The sequence below is a fragment of the Typopeltis vanoorti genome, chromosome 1, assembly GCF_054136105.1.
Source record: "Typopeltis vanoorti isolate ZY-2024b chromosome 1, IOZ_Tvanoo_1.0, whole genome shotgun sequence".
NCBI lineage: Eukaryota > Metazoa > Arthropoda > Arachnida > Uropygi > Thelyphonidae > Typopeltis > Typopeltis vanoorti.
The window spans coordinates 135101325-135116853 of NC_143549.1; the positions used below are offsets into that span (position 1 = coordinate 135101325).

At 35.2% G+C, this 15529-nt stretch overlaps 1 protein-coding gene across 1 annotated transcript in view; it reads right to left on the minus strand.

The window, feature by feature from the left end:
* The window catches only part of LOC150110452 (chloride channel protein 2-like), a 528627-nt gene extending 526175 nt beyond the window's left edge, over window positions 1–2452 (minus strand). Inside the window, exon 1 of the mRNA XM_090399378.1 lies at window positions 2433–2452. The gene's annotated coding sequence lies outside the window, so the exon portion shown is untranslated. The remainder of the gene's footprint in view (window positions 1–2432) is intronic.
* Between the last annotated feature and the right edge of the window lie 13077 nt (window positions 2453–15529).

Below are 15529 nucleotides of genomic sequence, written 5' to 3' on the forward strand. Positions count from 1 at the left end.
CACATATCAACTACCTCAGCATGAGAGTTCCGAGTAACAATTAAGGGAGTGAATGGATGACATCAATAGCAGAATCATTAAAAAGGATGAGTAAAGCTAAATCTCAGCTAGCATCGTCACTAAACAGTATAGGAAAGGAAATATTAGCAAAACAGATGTTTACTACTAGGATGGCAGTAAAAAATCCAGAAAAAGACCAAGACTTAGGTAGATGGACTGATGCAGTCTGGAAGTGCCTAAGAAGACCAAATACAATTTGACATTATCAAAAGGCACAGGCTAATTTGGAGGAAAAGTGTAAACAGAAAGTTAGTAATAATGTAAACTTTTCAAGTAGTACTATCATAGTATCTTGTATGTTCCTCAATCAAGATATCAGGAATTTGATAACAGACTACTGTTGAACAGCAGCATGAAGGAAATGAGGTAGAACCATGCAATTTGCACATTACTCTACATATTCCCCATGATGTGTTATACACTTGTTACAATGCTACTGCATCATTTGTAACCCCTTGTTGCACAAACCAGTCCTTAACTGCATATAAGACTTCATGATCTGTGGTAAATTTTGTTTCTTTCAAGTGTTTCTTTAATGGGAATAGGAAATAAGGTGGGCGAGACAGACATTGAAAGCCCAAGTTGTATATTGTTTGTTGGGTTTCATAAGCAGCATGAACAGGTGTGTTTTCCTGCAAAATCAACATGCCTCTGCTCAGTTTCCTGCAGCAATTTTTCTTTCAATTCCTTCACAGCTGTCGAATGAATATGCTGCTGTAACAATTTCACCTTTTTTTTGAGGTAATTGGTAAGGATTACACCATCGATATCCCAAAAGACAATGGCAAGAACCTTCTCTGCTGACTTTTGAGTTCAGAGCTTCTTTGGCCGTAGGGAACTTTGTCTCCACTCCGTTGACTACGGTTTGGTTTCAAGGTCATAGTGACAAAGCCATGTTTCATCAACATTTTGGTCAGCATTCAAACAATACAAGCCAAAAAATTTGGCTTGTATTGGTTTGAATGCTGACCAAAATCCCTTCTCTCTTTTGGTCAGCATTCAAACCTTTGGGGGACCCGCCTTGCTGAGAGCTTCTGCATGTCCAGATGTTAATGGAAAAGGACCCAACTCGTTCCCTGGACAGCCCCAGAATCTTTGCAATGTTTTTGGCCAGTATTTGTCTATCATCAAGGATCATAGTAATGCACTGCATCGATGTTTTCAGGTGTGATCGCTGTGGAAGGTCTTCCTGACCAGGGCATCTGCTGTCTAAGGCTGCTCAGTTTTAAACTTGGCACTCATCTGGCAACTGCTGGATATGCTGGAGCACAGTCACCTAGTCTCACACTAAGTCTGGTGAATCTCAGTTGCTGACTTTTCTTGCAGAATGAAAAACTTGATGATGGCCCACACTCTGTGTCTTCAAATTTCTTGAAAACCTCAACATGTCTCTTCTTATATATCCTAAAAGAAAAAAGAACAAATTATTACAACCTACTGAAACATGGGGGTTAAAGGATTTTAAGATATGTTCTTTCTTGTGGTTATATCAGTTGCATTAATATCATTTTCGTTCTAGGTGTTTACCAGAACTTTTCAACCACTTCCCTCCTCATGTTTCATATGGCAATGAAGATTTCTGGCCCTTCCAGAAATGCTTTGATATTTTTTCACCTTCACTCTTGGAGGAACATTAATAGATCTCTTGTATCGTTATCAGAAGAAAATTATTATTTTTTAACCCAGGTCTTTAATTATCAGTGATCCAGAATTATCTAAACTACATTGACAACTTACACTCATCGCGAAGCGGCGGTTATATTACTTATAATCATCACATCTATCCGGGGATGGCAAAGAGATTTGTGGTGTCAGAAGGAAAGAAAAATAAATAAATAAAAATACAGTAATAAAATATGCAACGCGTATCAATTTCCTTAAGGGGAGTAAGAAGCACTACTAAAGCACAGACTTTTGTGGGCATCGATAAGCAGTCGATGTTTAATTGTGATGAAATCGCCTGGGTATAGTATATTTGGAGAGGAATTTTTCAATATTTTTGTGAACTATAGCCTTTAATCTGACGCCAAAGGACAATGTTTTGCAAATCACCTTCTAAGGCAGACGCTGTTTTGATCTTGCATAACACCAGAGTTAAATCTCTCATCACTTGCTTTAAACATTGTCCCATATGGCCTATCCATTTTACATACATTTGTCGGTGTCTACCAACCACCATCATTTTACAATTTGTACATAAATGTGTTAGTTTAAAAGAAAACTAATTTCCTTTTGCAAGATGTACATTCTTCTGCTTAAATACAAGCTTAAATGACATCTTCAACCGGAATCTGTAAAGATATTTGTTTGGTATTTTATAAACAAATCCAGAAGTCTTGTTTCATTATAAAATGTATTAAAATAAACCTTACCAAAGTATGTTCATAGCCAAGCGCACTACGCTGCGATCTTCTACTTTCAGACATGATGACTATTAACTGAAATTCAAAATACTATCCAATAACTGACATTACAAGGTGAACGTATTCTCTCAACATCAAACAGACAACTACACAGAACAATAATCGAGAGCTACCACAGACTTGACAACGAACACGCTGGATAAACGTGCCCGACTCTAAGCTAAATAAAAAAAAAAAAAAAATACAACAGTGGTAGGCCTAACTCCTCCCATTTAGTCACATCTGATTGCTGAATTAACCAACGGCATCATATAAACAGAAAAGTAGGAGGATCTTATGTGTTTTCTCAGCTTTCCGTATAAGTCGCCACTTAGCAAGGTTCAGTATATTACTCTACCTCGAGTGTCAAAAATTGAAAGATGTTATAAAGAAATATAAACTGATTATTAAAAGATTAATGATTATTCTATGAATGGCTATTAGCAGGTTACCACTTAATTACTATAGCGTTTTTTTTTATTTTTTTAATCATTAGCAGTGTACCATTAATATAATGGTAAAATGCCATTATAATATTTTCCAAAGTTATGAAACGAGGAGCCTGTGCTAGGTCAGTGGAAGTGGCGTTAAAATATCCTGACAAAATTCCATCACTACTTGAGTATGCAATGAGGTATGCTATCATTTAAAAAATAATAATAATAATAATTAGTGCAAAAGAATGGGAGTCCTTAGGAGTTCACTTCCCACTTTATTTATTTATTCATATGGAGTTTCCTCCCTTTTTCTCCCCCGTCCCGATAGTTCTTCGGTATGAAACTCTTAGATTTCGATCTCCGAGTTTCGTATCCGGCTTTAAAATAATGAGGGATTTATTATCCCCTTAACTTAACTTACGCCGCCGGAAAAATAGCCTCTTGGCTCTTTATCGTAGTACAAATCCTTATGTTTGCCGATGATCTAGTACTGATATCCCACAACCCAAAAGACCTAGCAGAAATGGGTGAAAAAATATACACAAACAGCAGTAAGATAGGCTTAGAAATGAATCTAGAAAAAACAAAATGGATCAAAAATCTACACAAGTGACAGTCACCTATGTATTGATAACATCCTTATAGAACAAGTTGACTCCTACAATTACTTAGAACAAACAATAAAAATGAATAATGATTTATCTGAAGAACTAGCAAAAAGAAAGAAAGCTGCAAGGCTATCATTCAACAGACTAAAAGAAACACTTACTGATCCAAATCTTGACATCTCTGCAAAGGCAAAACTATTTAATAGTGACATTCTTCCATCACTCACATGTGGATCAGAAACATGGAACACGGCAAGAAAAGAAGAAGAAACTATCAGAATAACTCAGCGTGCAATAGAACGCAGGACTTGTAACATTAGCAAAATGAAACATGGTAAAAACATGGAACTAAGAAAGAGATCAGGCATAAAAGAAGTGATAACTGCAATATATATGAAAGCAAGATGAGATGGGCAGATCCATAGCCAAGACTCAGGAATAACAGATGGACATACAGAATACTCAACTGGCAACCAAGAATAAAGAGAAAAGCAGGAAGATCACCTACAAGATGGGAAGATCCACTAATGAAAAATATGGGTATAACATGGAAGAGAGAGGCTCAAGATCGAGATCATTGGGGGCATCTTTGTGACCTGCACTCATGGAGAAATCCTGAGTGAAACACAGGTCCATAAAAGTAATCAAGGTAATTTTCTACTGAAGAATTTTATACTGTTTACAAGATTTCTTCGACTTAGCTAATAAAGTTTTTTGCCAGTAAAACAGCGATGATTGAATGTCTATTGAATAAGAAAAATACGTGCATAAAAAACTAGTGTGACTCCTCAAAAACTGTCATTACTCTTTCAGGCCGTTCCCTATCTAATGACGAAATATCAATATTATCAAAAGGATTAGACTAATCCAAACACCGTTCGAATCATGGACCCCGTGTATAATATAAATAAATGGCTTCGCAACTGTTCATATAATTTTAGGAGTAAAATTAGATTTCAAGCATCGTATTTTTTATTTAAATTAATATCTCCTAAATGTAATCTATCTAAAAACGAATTTAAAGCCTTATCTCTCAGTAAAAATAATATGCTATGAAACTTAGAAAATATTACAGGTAAAATTTCATGATGAAGAGAATCCACATTTTACAATGGAAAGGCACATAAATTTATTAGGTCGTACAGTCTGCTGTTGATTATCATGTAATCAGTAAGGATTTGATTGGACTATTCATTTTTGATCGAACAGTTACTGGTCCCTTTAACCTCAACATGTTTCAGAGATCAAGTGGGTGGGTTAAAGAGAGAATCCAGGAATGGATGGATAAGAATATGATATTCTATAGAGAGAAACAAGGTTTTGTTAAAGGTTGGTCTTGCCTCAGTATCTTATTAAGTTTTTTATAATAGAGTGACAGTTACGTTGGACAAGGGGAATGGCTACACAGTGATCCTGCTGGATTTTGCTAAGACTTGTAACAGGATTCCCCATGGAATATTGTTATGCTAATTACAACAAATGAGATGGATATTAAATTGGTGATGTGGATACGATAATGGCTCATGGACAGATATCAAAAATTTGCATGGAGGAGGCACAGAACCCAGAATGACTGGTCACCTGTGACCAGTGGCCGCAAGGCTTATTGTTTAATTTGTATATAAATGATATTCAGTTGTTTTCTGATGATGCAAAGTTGGGTAGCGTAATAATTAGTCATGCGGATGTAGAGAGCTTGCAGAATGATTGAAATAAACTAGCAGTATGGGCAAAAGATGTGGAAAAGTAGCAAGTTAAGCATTTTGTAATTAAAAGATTACAGGCTATGCACACCATTGATGGAACTGTACTTCAAGAAATTGATGATCTTAGAGGCTTGAGGGTGTTGGTGAAGAGAGTTGAAGTTCAGAGGACATATTGCTAAGGTGTCCAAAATAACTCATAGAATTAATCGACTATTGAAGAACACTCTAACATGAAGAGATAAAGAAGTTTTTGTTCCTTTATATAGGGCGTTGATACGTCCACATATGGATTAATGGAGATGAGGAAGTAGTAGAAAAGATTCAGAGTTGAGTGACTAAAATGGTAAGTAGTGTAAGGAATGCTCCCTACATTAATAGATTGAGAGTTTGTGGTTTCCAGAAGTTGGGTGATAGGCAAAGAAGAAGGGATATGATAGAAACATTTAAGTTACTAAAAGGGTTTTATAAAATTAATGCAGGGAAATACTTCAAAAGTGGGATAGTGGTGAAAGAACAAGAGGTCATCCCTGGAAATTAAGTAAGAATTTGTTAACAAGGATGAAGACTAGATATTTCTGTTGGAAAGTAGTGAATGAATGCAATGCGTTGCCTGACTCAGGGAATCGTATGTCAATGAGTTCAAGAAAATCTATGATAGTTATTATGTGGATAGTTTAAGATTCCCGTGAGGAGTCTACTGACTCCATGGAGATGCTCATATAATAATAATAATAATAATCTTCTTTGAGTGCCATCTCCTATCAAAGGTCAGCGGTCACCTTTGCGAATTTTGCATGATCCTCAGCCACTCTGAACAGTCTCTCAGAGCTCAATAATAATAACAGTGCTGCAAATTCTTCAGCTATTTGAGAATGAGAAGAATATTTATTTCTCCCACTCCACTTTCACTTATCTTGATGAACACAGCAGTTATTGACAACCAAAGTCTATGTATATACATTTTTGGATCTCTCTCTCTATATATATATATACATATACACACATACATACATACATACACATATATATATATCAATCCTTCGATTAAAGTGCTTAATGCGTTCTTTAAAACGAGCATAGTAATCCTTCGATTAGTGTGCCTAATGCGTTATTTAAAACGGGCGTATTAATCGAAAACGCACTAATCAAATATAATATAATAACCTATGGGGAAAAGTATAATTCGTTCCTCAAGTTTCTTTTTTTTACTCTTAATTTTTTTTTTTAAATAAAAGAATTAGAGTATGTCTCAGGGACTAGTTAAAGGAAAACCATGAAGCTGAAAGACAATAAAAGATATTCAGAATATAAATTTATTTAAATTTATTATTCTACTTCTTAACAAAGAATTGAGCTAACGGTTTGGCAGGCATTCTCTTTTTTTTTTTTTGGTACAACTGACAGCATGGCCCCTATTGCCCCTTCTGCAAATTTTACTGCTTCTCTCTTCATCGAGGTCAGCATCTAAGCATTGCTGCTTAAAAACTTCGACTGTACGAGAAATATTTCAAATTGTTTCTGTGAAATCTCTTTTAGTTGACTGTTAATGGTTAAATTATCTTCATATGCTTCAGGATCTTGTCACTATGCATCTAAATTTAGCAGGTCGGAATCACTCAATTCCTCAGAATGAGATTTAACTATTGGATGCTATCATTGTCAATCTCGTCAAAACCCACTTAACGCTCGATGTTGGCAATTTCCTCAACATTATCCATTTACTTTGAAGCGATTAAAATCATTTGCACAATGTGCTTCCAAACGACTCGCATATTGCTGGCAGTAATTTCATTCCAAGATTGATGAATATTTTCAATAGCAGATTAAACATTAAATTTTTTCCAGAATTTTACTAATGTCATAGAATTCTGTACAGATATTGCTTCTATGGCCCGTTTAAATTTTCTTCTCAGGTAGTATGCCTTAAAGGTTGCGATAATCCCCTGGTCCAAAGGTTGTATGAGATAATTTGTATTTGGAGGTAAAAATATCACTCATGCAATAAATAAAGAGACGTAGGATGCCAAAATAAGTAGAGCTTTAAAATATAGATCATTTAGTTTGCAAAAATTCTCAACTGTTGGACAAATAATAACTTGTGAACTATCTTTCGAATAAAGCTTTTGTAGCCCATGCTTTCTTGTTAGACTTCCAAATAACGCTTGTGGAAACTTGATTAATGCCTTTGCGGTAGGCTGACCACATTTCCTTGAGACAAAAACGGGACATTGGGATGGCGAAAAGGGGACGGGCGTTTAGTAATATTCTGTATTCATGAAAAAGCAAGACGATAAAAAGTTTTTTTTTATATAAACACATTCTTTTTGTCAAGTTTTTTGCAACCACCAAAATCTGTGTCGTGTTATCTGCACACAAAACATTGTTTTGTAAGGCAAATTTGTCACTTACTTCCTTCAACACAGCACATCGTATGTCGGATTTTTCACCAGGTAAGGAAGTCAAGTCTATAATTTTGTCTTAACACCGCAATTTGGCAAAAAGTACCGCACAACGATTGAAAAATCGTTTGATGTCTTTTTTTTTTGTCTGATGCATCTAAACTGAGTGTAATGCTTTTTTTTTTTAATTCAAATCCTCTATTACTTTGTCCGAGATGTATGGTGATAAAACGTTGGTAATTCCTTCTTCTGATTTGGTACGTGTTGAAGAAAATTTTTGCTCATTAATTTTATTTATCAATCACGACAAGCAGTCATTTGTGCGAAACCTTTGTCCTTGACGCACAGTATAATAAGCAATAAGAGCTTCACTTGCTGCAATTTTATCGCTTTCAGTATCACAATCATGTCTCACCATAAACGAGCTGATGTTTTTAACTAAAGCCAGTCTTTTCAGCATCCTTATGTTTCTGGCTATGTAGATGTTGGTTGATGTCGCTTCTACTTCCAGGAGCAACGGAAAAACAGACATTACAAATGTTGGCATACCACTTTTGTTCCATCACTACACAGCTTGTCCTGTTTAATAAATATCGGACAAAGTAATAGAGGATTGTCAAAGAGGCGAAACTGCAGTGTTAATTCTTTCTTCATTAACACTGCAGTTTCGCCTCTTTGACATTGCAAGGGATATACTTAAAACTTTAAAAAAATATGAAATTTAAACCGCCAGCATTGAATAACAAAGCCCCCGCTTAGCATACAGGCAAAACAAAAACTAACGTTACAGCAGAACATACAGCGCGTCATGTATTTTTTTAATTGCCGGTATCCATGATTTATATATATACGATTATAGGTTATGAATAATAATTTATGATTGATCAATATTAAAGTATATTTATCGTTATTAAAAATGAGACAAAATTGACATTTTTATTAAAACGACGGGACGGCCGGAAAAAAAAAAAAAAAAAAAAAAAAACGATACTGTCCCGTTCAAAATAGTACGCATGGTTAGCCTACTTTGAGGTCACTAGGATTTTGTGCCCTATAAACTACCATGGGTTTTAATTTTAGATCACCTTCGTCATTGCCACCTAACAGAAGTCATTCTATCCTTTGCGACTTTGCAGACAGATTTTTCTGATCTGGCCAAAAAAAGTCTTGGAAGGCATCCACTCCCTAAACAGGCCGGTTTCATCGACATTAAATATTTGCTGGTCACAATAGCCCATTTTCCCACAATCTCTGGATAATTTGCTAGGCTGGTTGGCCCAATATTTAGCATATCCACTTTCCAGCCAGAAGGCTGCAGGTTCGAATCCTGCCATGGATGTTTGCCATTGTCTGTGAAAATACTGGTGGGCGGTAGGTGACGTTGGTGTAGATGATGGTAGTTGCGGTTCATTGTATAGTTGGTGGATTGAGTGGTGCAGACAGAGTAGGTGCCCTCCCTCTATGTGAGTCTTTGGACTCCCTGGAGGTGTCAAGTAGTAATAATAATTTGCGCCCACCTGCTTATGTCATGCAGCATCGTCTGTGATTCGAACATTATGTAGGCTATTTCTCTTTTTGAAACGCTCAAACCATCCAGCACTACTGTGGAAGTCTTTTCTATCATTGATAGCCCTTTCTTTCAAGGTTGCAAAGAGATAATGCTTTTGACTAAGATCGGTGCTTAGCGGGATCCGTTTTCGGTTACAATCTCCAATCCATGTAGAATAGAAAGAAGTGGTTAGCAAAGGTGTTAGAAGTAAGTTTTTTACTTGGAGAGAGATGAACGAGTGGAGTAAGCTGCCAGAATCTGTTCTGAGTGCCATGACTGTGAATGAGTTCAAGGTATGACAGATACTGTATGGATATTGAATAGCTGTTTTTGACATGATGTTTAAGGCCTCCCTTGATGAGTCTAATGATTGGAGTTGCTCGTAATGGTAGTAATAATAGTCTCTAATCCAATCATTATAATTCCTTGATTTCGAGTGGTCTACATCCATGATGAAATTGAAGCAGCCTTACCTTTCTCTTTGTATTCAGCAGCTTTGCTTAAAATTACTTAGTTGATTCACCCATTTTGTGTTCTCATGAGATTACTTTTCGAATATTTTTCACACTTCTATTTTTTTCTGCTCATTAATTTTGCAGAGGTTGGGAAAATACTTTAAAATAATAAAGTAAGGCAAACAGTTGCAAAGGAGGCAGGAGATACGATTAGCAAAATACTATGTAATTAGCATACGACAAATTTTGAGTCAATTTGGAACAGTGTACATGGAAATAGTATAGTATGACATTTAAAAATAACTTTGTAAAATGTTTTAAATTGTTTTTTTTTTTTTTTTTTTAAATAGCCATGAAAATGTATAGACAGAATGTTTTAAACCTGTAACATTTATTTTAAGATGTATATGGGCGCACCACTCATTGAATTTTAGAGGCACACTAATGGCATTTGGGTATAGAAAGAAATGACGCACTAATCGACGGATTGATGTGTGTATACACACTGGTACACTCATGACCGATAAAGTTATGTCCACCTACGTAAAAGCATATTGAGCCACCTTTAACCGAGATAATAACCGCTTGCAACCTCTTAGCATTGACACCAACGAAACAGGGAGGGCATTCGGAGCTATTCTGTACCTATTAGACAGTAAAACATCAAAAATGTCAGACCAAATAAGGCACTGGCATCAACCAGCCAATGTAGAATTCCATATAATTCTACAAATATACGGTAAGATTCAAGTCAGGAGAATTAGGCTTCCAAGAGAGAGAGAGAGAGAAAGAAAGCAGTTTTCTTGGATATGGTCTTTAAATCATGCTTCTGCAATGCAAGCCTTGTGACACGGGAAAAATTGCATATCTAGTCTAGTGGGCCACATTGTCACCATGCAGGGGATTACTTTTTTTTTCCGAAATAATTCGATTTTTCTCTTAGACATCACTACGTCCTTAGTAGTGTAGCCACTAGTGACAAGATCAAGATAAGATAAGGAATCGTGACGTCATTGTGTGCGACGTTATTGGTTTGGAATTTTTCTGGGGAACATGTGTCAGAGATCACGTCGTGTGTTTTTGTTCGCATATGGGATTGTGGGTGATGGTTAGAGATTAAAGTCAAGAGATGGTGGCAACATTTAGACATTTTCTGAATAATTAATTTAATTAATTAGACTATCATTGCTGTCTCCCTCAAACAGACACTATTTTTCTTTCATGTTCACATATCTAAAATAATTAATTACTGGCTATCACTGGTGTCCCCCCTCAAGCGCGCACTTTTTTTTTTTCCATATACATAACTCATCCGCATATTTTGATTTGTCTAAAATTTTAAGATCTTAAAGTTCATTACTTTTCTTCTAATTAAATGTTCAAAGTTTTTGGCTATTGGAATTTTTAGTTTAGAGTCAAGAGATGGCGTCAGCATTTAGACACATTCTTAAGTTACACAAAAGCATTAACTTACTTTCTCTCCAGAATGACTCTTCTTGGAACTAACGAACTTCTGAATGCAAATAGATATTTCAAAATAGTTGACTTATAACCAATATTCACTGCACAACACACACACAAGACCTAAAAGAACGAAACTGCTGTAAATAACCTGAAAATGCAGTTAACTCTTGTTCCTTAGAGGTTTCTGTTCGTTTCGTTAATATTAGCACTGTGGCTCATGGCTGTTTTGTCCACGGTTGTGGATATTCTGTACTTAGTGACATCATGGGAAGTAAATAAGTAGTCACCACTATCCTCTTGTTAATTTTCACAATGTATTTTGACATACTTTGTAATTTGCACTCGTAAATTTTTTTTCTTTCTTTCATGATCACATTTCTAAAATAATTAACTATTTCTTTTGGATTTTCAATTCTAATCAGTTGGACACATCTAATATAGTAACGTGACACTTTATAGTAATGCTGTTTTTTAACTCATTTATTATGTTAAAAATTTTTTCCAACACAAATAATTATTTATTCGTATTTCAATTATTACGTCTGGTACTATAATTTTCAACTTAATTCCTCTGTTACAACTTCCATACTTTTCTTTTGCTTTAGTGAGTGTTGTAAGTGAAAGGAAATGAGACAAACAAGGGTTGGAAGTAGTCACCGCTATCCTATTCTGTTAATTTTCACAATGTAGTGTGACAGTTGCCCTAAGGCATGGTAATTCGCCTCGTTATTTTTATTTTCGCATTCATAACTAAACAGAAATTAAGACTAATTATATGAAGAGCCAAAGGCTTCAATTCGGCGACATGAACTTATTTAAGTTAAGGGATATCACATCCCATATTCTTTCTTAGCCAAATAAGAAACTCCACCCTTACTACGAGTTGCCTCAGTTTGCACTACCAAATGGGTCAGGTGTTGCGCTATCCAAGTTTGCTTACGCTTGGAATCGCCGAACTTTATAGTTTCTATATATTCGGCATGAAACCCTGAGTTTCTTATTCGGCTAAGAAACAATATGGGATGTAATATCCCTTAACTTAAATAAGTTCATGTCGAGACCCCAATGAGGGTGGAAACCAGTGCGGGGTGGATCTAGCTTTGAGAGGCTCCGCTTGGAGGTAGGTTTTTGTCTGTCTCTGAGTGTGGCCACCGCTGAGATTATGGCGCTGCTTGGTGGTGGGGTGAGCCTGTGGAACAACGCTGAGTTGGACAATCTTTCGGGATCGTCTTATTTTTAGAGCCCGCTTCACCTATACATAAACAATGAAACTGGTCTGGGTAGTGACCTTCTTTCATAATGTAGAACAGTAATACAGCTCCTAGGAGCTAAGTTCACATTATGGGTAAATACCAAAAATAGTGATCGGAACTTGCTCCACCATTACTGAGTTGGTTCAGTTTGCACTATCCAGGTATTTGCTTACGCTTGGAATCGCTGAACTTTATATAGTTTCTATATTCGGCATAAAATTCTCTGAGTTTCTTATTCAGCTAAGAAACAATATGGGATGTAATATCCCTTAACTTAAAAAAGAAATTAAGACTTTAAACTTATCAAGTGTCTGAAAGTAGGGTTTACCATATTTCTTGAAAACAATATGCATCAATGTCAACCATCAAAAAAAAAAAAGTAAAGAAAAATAAAATGTTTACCTTCAAAAAAAATATTTATGATCACAGCAAACAAGAAATTCATCAGCTTTTCAAACTTTTGATATTCACACCATATTGTTTTCATCATTTGGAATACATCAACCCAAAAATGCAAATCACTCGATGCAGGCTTTGATTTTTCCATATATATATATATATATATATATATATATATAAGGAAAAATAATATACACACACACACACACACACAATATATATATATATACTAGGGTCTTCATTCCCCCCCCTCCAAGTTCCGAACTGGTAGGCTTTAAGGTTCTCCTTGAATTCTGATGACGACACTCAGTGTAGCCCCGAATTTCAAATATAACTTGACAAAAACGGCTTAGCATTTTATATTATAGGGTAGATATATATTTATTTTCAACCTGCTTGGTTGTTTTTCTCTATTTTACTTTAAATCTTGCAGTAGTATTTTTATAATGGAAATGTCAGCAAAGAGATGGTGTATTTCAACAACTGATTTTTCGGAAGTCGAGATATGGAATTAACAAATTCTGAGAATTCGTCACATCTAGTCACTGAACCTCAATCCTTTGAGCCTGCTTTCCCACATTTCTTAATAAGAGATGCATATCTCATAAAAATTCAAAATCTAATTTTAAGGAATCCTTCGTTGACACACAGAAACTGCTGTTTGCACTCGTAATTTTTTTTTCACATTCATAACTAAACAGAAAGAAAGACTTTAAACTCAACAAGTATCTGATAGTAGGGTTACCATATTTCTTGAAAACAATATGCGACATCAATGTCAACCATCAAAAATAAAAAAATTTAAAGATATAAAAAAATGTTTACCTTCAAATAAATATTTATGATCGCGGCAAGCAAGAAATTCATCAGCTTTTCAAGTTTTGAAATCATTTAAATCAAGAACAGGTCTGCCTATTAAGTTCGTTAATGTTTTTGATTTTTCTCTTCCTTTGGCGAGCAATTTGATATTTGCATGTTGATTCACTTATTCAATTTCTTAGTTTGTCCAGAGAAAGAGAATCAATTTCCCATTTCAGTTAATTTCCTTAACCTAACATTAATTAGAACAAACAGAACAGCCACAAAACTATTCCACAAAATGGGAAATTACCTCCACTTCAGTTCATACCATCCTTATTCTATTAAGAAATCAGCCATCCTACACAGTTCATAAATGCCTACAAATTATCTCAACAGTGAGATAAAGAAGTTAACAGATTTTTAAAAATCACAATTGGCCACACAGCTAATAAATTTGACAACAAAACAGCAAAAACCAGTCAAAACAATCCAACAACCATACATTAAGAACACATACAAAGCCTATAAATACATTTTCAAACACACCGACTATAAGCTGGTGTTCACCACAAACCAAAAATTAGCAACAACACTTCTAAAACCTACTAAATCTCACAAATACTATAACACCACAATGTGGTTTCCTTACCAATATAAGATCGATGAATCCAGTGTCTAAATTTTCTGGTTTTGTCTGTTTCTAACATTTCATTAATCCTAATAAAAATGTTTTCAAACTTTTAAAAATACTTTTTTTTAAATATAAAATTCACTGATTAGACCATCTGCTCTTGAAGATCTTAATGTTGAGAGATACTTTACTGTATTTCTGAATTGTGATTGTAATATGGATATCAATTTCTTCTGCCTCTCTCTGGGTTAGCTTAAGTAAAAATTATAAATATAAATTTATTCTCTTCGATGAGCGAATTTATCGCTCTCTTTTCCTGTGAAGAGCTGAACAATGTTCATGAGACATCTTCAGTGAGTCTTGCAATGTTTCCTTGAAAATGCAGTGCATTCATTCTTCCTTCATCTTTTCCTACAAACAGTGGATGTTTTGTGTTCATAATACAGCTTTTAATCGTGCTCATAACTATGCACCTTCCATTTCCTTGTATTGTAGTTTATTTCTTACCACTTCTGCTTTTTCTTGTCTGTTCATATGAGTGGTATAGACTACGAAAAGTTTAGACTAACATCATTAGCCTACTTATGGTATCAATATATTATAGACTTGAAACTCATCCTGAGTGGAAATCATAAAATATAAACCAGCTTCATCTGAAAATTAGTTGATGCATAGTACTGAATTTCTTTGCTATTTAGCAAATTGAAACTTCACTTGTTTATAAAGCTCAAAAATGTGTCCAAAGAATTAATTTCGAATCCAATTTAGTGAACTATCACTCAGGAACGACAAACTGAAAATACATTAGCACAGTAAGTAGGATAAGGATCTTTCATCATCCTTTGCAGCTCAGTGGAAGTGGTGTTTGTACTACTCAGCGCTAGACTGCCTGAAAGAGCATTGCAAGTTCGATTCTAGTCACTGGCTCTTTCTAAGCTTATTTTCAACTGGTTCCAGAGTTAGTCGATCTCTGGCACAGGCAAGCAGGCTTTTTTCTCCGAGTTCAGGTTTTTCATAAACTTTCCATCCCCCCTCCTCTCAACAATATGGTGTCATAAAAATATTAATCCATAGAGCTTATAACCTTTGTTCCAGAGATCTCTTGCAACTCAATCATAAACACCATTTCTTCTATCGAATGGCTACACATCCCACAATATCCAAAAAAAATCTTTCTCCAATCCATGACCTTCTTCAGAAAGATTCTAATGTTTAAAATAAAGAATTTTAAATACAATCTTTACACCACTTTCAAATAGCTATCCTTATCTGCTCCACTAAAGACAAACTCCCTCCCCTCTCTGTTCCAGGTGTATAGTTTGTTCCTGCAAGCTGGTCTACTATGAAGACAGGAAAATTAGCTAC